Source organism: Macaca nemestrina, chromosome 19 (genome assembly GCF_043159975.1).
Source record: "Macaca nemestrina isolate mMacNem1 chromosome 19, mMacNem.hap1, whole genome shotgun sequence".
Taxonomy (NCBI): domain Eukaryota; kingdom Metazoa; phylum Chordata; class Mammalia; order Primates; family Cercopithecidae; genus Macaca; species Macaca nemestrina.
In genome coordinates, this window is record NC_092143.1 from 63,597,301 (window position 1) to 63,604,376 (window position 7,076).

General features: G+C 39.1%; 1 long non-coding RNA gene across 1 annotated transcript in view; it reads right to left on the reverse strand.

Annotated features, from left to right (window-relative positions):
• Positions 1–6,615, reverse strand: part of LOC105465505 (uncharacterized) — a 327,965-nt gene extending 321,350 nt beyond the window's left edge. Inside the window, exon 1 of the long non-coding RNA XR_011616992.1 lies at positions 6,453–6,615. This is a non-coding gene — a long non-coding RNA (uncharacterized lncRNA). The remainder of the gene's footprint in view (positions 1–6,452) is intronic.
• Positions 6,616–7,076: the final 461 nt, after the last annotated feature.

Sequence of the window (7,076 nt, forward strand, 5' to 3'; positions counted from 1 at the left end):
GAAATGAAATAATTTCTATGTATGTTTACTAGGAGATATATGCTTCATTTTTGGGCAAGAATGGCATGCAAACTCATGAAGCATTTTACATAAAGAAATTAACATAATCTTAATATCAAGGAAATTAACAGAAATCAAACAAATTTAATGTCAGTCAAATTTACGAAATTTGCATGAGTGTTTCATAAAAGTAATACCAAAGGGGTTGAAGTAGTACAGAGGGACATTTTTTCAGCTTCATTATTTCCCAAAACCACACAGACCACCAGCTTTGCAAAATTTTCCCTGTTGAGTTTAACATATGGACTTTTAAATACAAAGGATTTGTCTCCAAGTATCAGAAACTTTCCAACTAATTTAAACTATCCCTATAACTTTGTAAAGACACATTAGCAATTTTCCTTTGGCTTTGCTAGCCCCTTCCATCAAAACTACGAATTCTGAAGGTCTCTTGCTATTTCCATGCTGCCTCTTTGACTTACAGTCTGTTCAGAATGAGCCTCCTCATCAGGTCCCTGTCACAATAAGTGTGTGCATATGTCAGCTCATCTTTTTATTGCTCCTCTTTACATAAAGACAAGAGTCTCACTTATAAAAAATAGTTGCAGGAAAGTGTCAGTAAAAAATTTTAGCAACCTCAAACTTTAAATAAAACACACATTTGGAATGTGATGGAAATTTTGCACAATAAATTTGATGGGTGGTATGGGGATGCCTGTTCTGTTTGTTCTGTTGCATTTTATTTTTTACCTTAATATTTTAGGCAAAGTGACCCAATAAAACAGCAACATTATATATATACATATATATGTATATGTGTGTGTATATATATTCACTTGATGTGAGATATGTGTAAGTTATTTAAATGTGAGTAGAGAAGGAATCCAGAAGAAAACCTTTTTGCTCTTTTAGTTCCTGGGTTAGGACCTCAGCTCACATTCTAAACTCTCTGTCCTCTGATAGCAGCTCTTGCCCACTTCCTTTCGCCTTCCTCAGGGTGATACAAGAAAATGAACATTGCAACTCAATAATATGCCTCAAGTAGTTTCTGTCATGCAAGTAATGTCAAAAAGATCATGGGGAAAATTTATCAAAATTGCAAACAATTAACTGCCTTTTGCCACTGCCGTAAAAAGGCATTTGCAGCAGTCTTATTGTAGTAAACAAAAAGTATTTGACCTATACCTATTTTTATCAGAAAAAGAGAGCACAATTCAATATTGTACTATTCAAGTTTTAACAAATTTTTGTAAGCTAGTACTGAAATTACACACTGAAACTAAATTGTGTTTACAATGGGTTCCTTTGTATACTTTATAACAAATGATTTCCAGATGATAGTCAAACTCAAAAATAGAGCCTAGAATTCAGAACAGTTCAGTTGAACTGTTGAATTTGTAGGCTAAGACAAAATGAAGTCCCCAAATCTGCTAAAAGCATGTATTTTTGGTCTCTTTGCTCCTTTTAAGAATGTTCATCATGGATGCTATGAAATTTCTGTCAATTCTTAAAATAACCAAATATTCCACTCTTTTAAAAACATAAATAAGAAGCACAGCTTCTTTCACATAACACAGCATAAAGCTTAAAATCATAGTTTGGCGCTAAATCTGTTAGCTGGAATAGTTAAGGGCAGATAGAGGCAATGTCTGCATTGCCTCTGTTCTCCATTCCTTTCCACTTTTTGATTTTTTTTTTTTTTTTTTTTTTTCTGTCTTACCAGACGCATAGTCTCCTTCTGCCTTGGGAAACAGAAATATGAAAAAACTACATATGCTTTATTCTTTCACAGAATGTTCTTTTTTAAAACCAGAAAATATTATAGAATCATAAAATAATTTCGGATTCACATTTTTAGTGACAAATCTATTCCAATTTCAGCACAGTGAAGGTATGTGGCAGCTTACCAATATAGAGACAATGTAATAGAAAACAAAAAGACCAGAATTTTGGTTTGGGAAAATCAGGATTTGAAGTCCAACTTCAGTGCCTACTAAGAAGTAACAATCTTTCTGAGCCTTAATTTCTCTTCTGTTCAAATGAGAATACTATCAAGTTTTCAAGGATTTGGGGAGGATCAAGAATAATGTTATGTAAAGCCAACAACACAGTCTTTGACTCGTAATAGGTGGCCACTATAAGGCCTAGTACTGTTGCTGGTGTTAAAGACACAAATAGAATTCACCAGGTTGGACCCAGATTTATTCACCAATACTTCCAAGGATCTACACCCAAGAGCATCAGCGATACAGATGGATAGGTAGACAGATGATTGATTGATTGATTTTAATAGATAACTAGCTTGATTAAGAAGAAATTCTGTTTTAATATGATTTCATATACGAACTGGAACTTGGTCATCACAATTCTGAAATAAATGGAAATTCACTAACTGCAGTTACATGAGCCAGAAAAATCACACATGGTGCTTTTTTTTTTTAAGTGTTTCTGGTACTTATTTTTAATATGCAGCATTCCTTTGACAAACCTTACTATAGTTTATGTTTAAAGAAGTACTAATAAGTTTCGGTAAATATGTACATTATGATTCAAAGTATGTTTGAATAAAACTACTCTAAACCTACTAAGAAACACATCTTTGACAAATGTGTCTCCCCTACCCTATTGTTTTCTCCCGTCTTCTTCCTTGTTCCTCTCGCATCACTGGATGTCCCAATTCTACCCATTTTGTAAGTCCCAGTTTGAAGCTCACCTATTCCTTTGAAGCTTAGAGAAGCAATTCCTTCCTCCTTTATTACTGCAGTGATAATAGAGTTACACAATTTTTTGCAAAAATTATCAACAAACAAGTGCAAACCTGTCAGTCATGTAGTAACACATACCAGAAACATGAGAATCAGGCTCATCTTCATCTTTAGCTGCAACTCATGTAGGCAGTCACCCAGTAGTGCCACATACTGTTTATTCACTCCTTCACTCCCTTAGTTCAGGACCCTTCAGGCCACCTTGATACGGTTTGGTTCTGTGTCCCCAGGGAAATCCCATGTTGAATTGTAAACCCCAAGGTTGGGGGAGGGAACTGGTGGGAGGTGATTAGATCATGGGGGTGGATTTCTCCCTTGCTATTCTCATGATAGTGAGTTCTCAGGAGATCTGGTTGTTTGGAAGTGTGTAACACTTCCCCCTTCTCTCTCTCTCTGCTGCCATGTGAAGATGTGCTTGCTTCCCCTCCACCTTCTGCCATGATTGTAAGCTTCCTGAGGCCTCCCCAGCCATGCCTCCTATACAGCCTTTGGAATTGTGAGTCAATTAAATCTCTTTTCTTCATAAATTACCCAGTCTCAGGTAGTTCTTTGTAGCACTAGGAAAACAGAGTAGCACACTCCCACTCTTTACCTGGTCCACAGAAAACCTTCTATATTGGTCTTGCTGCCTTTAGTCCCTTACCTCTGCAATTTTTTTCTCCACACTGTCATCAGAATGCTCTTTTAAAGCACACCTCTTATCATATCATAAACTTTGTATATATTGTTTTCATTTGCCTACTTAATACAAGTTCAAGTCTGGGGATAATGGCATGTTGCTTTACAAGAAGGCATGTTTGGGCTTTTGCAGTTCACCCTGCTGGACTTGCAACCCAGTTTCCCCACTTTCCAGCTCCGTGACTTAGGCCCTTGCCAACTCCTTTAGTTTCAACTTTGTTTCTGTAAAGTAAGGATTGCCAAGAGCATTAAATACAATAATGAATTTCTAGTGATCAGCAAAGAGTCTCCTACATAGCAAACATTAAATGCAATAATTAATTTCTAGGCATCAGCAGAGGGTCTCTCTCATAGCAATCACTTGGCAAACAGTCATTATCATTATTCACATTATTCACAATTCTCCAACTTGCAGCTCTCCTCTTACCTTCTACATTACCTCCTCCACAACTTCACATACTAGAAGTTTCCTGACCTCTTTGCCTTAGAACACACTACTACTTCTACCTCGAAGACTCTCAATCTTTGCCCATTTTATTAATAACAGCAATCATAACGTGTAGTAGATATGACTCAATGCTTACAACTTGGGTCATGCAAGAAATAAAACTTTTTGTTTTATTAAAACTCAAATTAATTTTCTATTTTGAGCTCCATGTCGCTGGTGGGTAAAACCTATTGTCAACCCACTAAGGAATTCACCTCTTTTAACATCTTGGGCCTGGATCTGAAGCACTTACATAGGTGCAGGAAAGGGGCCTTTGTGTTTGTAAGTGCATGCTTGCATCCCCCATTCATGCTACTGTTTTTATCTAGCCCTTGGCCGTCCATCTGGCAGCGTCGATAAAATCCTTGCTATTTCCATGCCCCTTATGGGACTCAAATATTTGTTCTGCTACTTCTGCATCATCCTAAGACTGTGAGACAATCTCTGACAGTTCTGCTTAGACACCCAGATAGTGGTTTCTTCTCTGAGATCCTGCCATCTCACTGATTCCTATAGATTCCTGGTTCTTTGCAGAGGCTCTGTCCACCCTCTCCTACCACAAATGTACTGTCACTGGGGGAGGAGGTGGTGCAATGTTCCTCCTGAAGGATCCGCCAGTGAAGACTCCATCAATGCTCCTCAACTTCATTTACTCTTACCTAGAGTTTTTCCTAAGCACCCAGTCTTTTGGCATCTATTACACCCAAAAGATTTTTTTTTTCTGCTATAGCTATAACAAACTTTTCAATAAAGCAGTGAAATCAACAGCCTAGCTGATCTAATTGGAAACAGTAAAGTGATAATAAGCAATATTGGAAGAAAAAATATTACTTACATTTCAAAATATTATCACAGTGTGGTATAAAAATAGCTAACATTTATTGGGTGAGCTAGACAGACACATCCTCACACAATTTACAGTCTGTATCAGTCAGGGTCCCAGAAGGCAACAGATGGTGCATTCATATTAGGATGCTTTGAGTAGGGTTTATTAAAGGGACTATTTACAACTGTGTAGGCAGGGTGTAGATAAACCAAAAGACATAATGCAGCACCCTGGGGTTAGCAATGAGGTGGGAAGGTTTACCATCACTAGACCTGAAGAGACAAAAAAGGTAGCAGTAGCTTAGCTGGAAGCCAGAAGCGGAGAGTCATGGAGATCTGCCACCTGGAGGGAATGCAGGTTAGGAGACACAGTCAACAGAAGTAGCCCTGACAGAGGGAACCCAGCCAAAGGTAACCCTGCCAGGGAGAAGCCTGTGGAGGAAATACCGCACCCTCACTCTGCACCCTCCCTCTCATCTCTGCCCAGGGCTTGCCAAGTGGAAGTGAGAGCACAGGGAGGGCGGCTGTAGGTGTCACCCATATGGGTCCATTTGTGGGACGGAGAACGAGGTAGAGAAGGATGGAGAGCAGATCCACAGGGTCAAATGGGAGATCTGCATCACAGGTCTACAAGAAAAAGTCTATGGCTTCCTCAGAGTTAAATCCCATCTTAGTCGGCTCAGGCTGCCCTAACAAAATACCACAAACTGGATGGCTTAAACAAAAGAAATTTAGTTTCTCACAGTTCTAGAGGCTAGAAGTCCAAGGTTAAGGTGTCAGCAGGTTTGGGTTCTGATGAGAACTCTTGCCAGCTTGCGGACAACCATCTCCTTGTTGTGTGCACAAACAGCCTTTCCTGGTACATGCGGAGAGATTTCTCTTCCTCTTCTTATGAGGCCACTGACTCATCATGAGGTCCCACCTTCACAACCTTATCTAACTCTAATTACCTCCCAAAGGCCCCATCTCCACATGCTACCATGTTGGGGGTTAGGAGCTCAATATATGAATTTTGGGGAGCCAGAAACATTCAGTCCACAACCAACTCAGATAATGTTTTCTTTGAGGAGCCTTCTCCATGTAGCAGAATTGGTTTTTCCTAGATTTTACTTCATGGTCCAATGCATTGTACATACTTGTATAAGGGACATGTAAACATTGTATTGTATTACTGTTGATGTAATATATTTCTCCTTCACTAGATTGAGACTGTTATTGGTGTAAAACAAAACAAAACAAAACTTCGTCTTCCTTATTTTATTTTCTTTTTACACCAATGACAATGCCTAGAGTATAACAGATATTAATGGTTTGCTGGCTGAACAAACATATAAATGAATGAATGATATTTTTTATTGTTAAGGATCAAATTCCTTAAAGTACAATTCTTTCATAGATAAATAAGCTAATTCATGGCATCTCTCTTCTTTTCCTAGTAAAATATGTGTTTTTTAGCCATGGCATTTTGTAAATAAAACCCCAGCATTTGTCAAATACAAACTGACCTGCTCTGATATTGTGAATTTTACGCGTAACAAGAGAAAAAGGGAAGAAGAGTTTGTGACAGGGTGATAAAATACATACTGCATATGTTTGGAGCCAGGCATATCTCCGAAGTTCCATAACTTGTCAACATAAAGCTTACATGCAGTTGAGTGCAAACGGTAAAGTGAATTCAGTGGGGAACTCATACTCACAATTTCATGTAGAAATGTAGTGCAGGCCGGGCGCGGTGGCTCAAGCCTGTAACCCCAGCACTTTGGAAGTCCGAGACAGGCAGATCACGAGGTCAGGAGAGCGAGACCATCCTTGCTAAAACGGTGAAACCCCGTCACTACAAAAAATACAAAGAACTAGCCGCGCGAGGTGGCGGGCGCCTGTACTCCCAGCTACTCGGGAGGCTGACGCAGGAGAATGACGTAAACCGGGAGGCGGAGCTTGCAGTGAGTTGAGATCCGGCCGCTGCTCTCCAGCCTGAGCGGCAGAGTGAGGCTCCGTCTCACAAAAAAAAAAAAAGAAAAAAGAAATGTAGTGCAACTTAATGGGTTTTTTTTGCCAGGATGAAGTTTTCGGCTTTTGAATAAAGCAAATACATATAGATAAACTGGGATTAACAGTCAACTATCTATCTCACACTGAGGTACAAATATAGCTGGGCAATCTGTGCACTCTGCAAAGGCACGGGGTTAGGACTGTACAGTTCCGGACCCTGACATAGGACTGTGTACACCTGGAGGAAGGGTGCTTTTTTTCTCCAGAGAAAAGTATAATTTATCAACACGGAGGGGACATCTTTTTCAATTTACTTTTTTTGTTGTTGT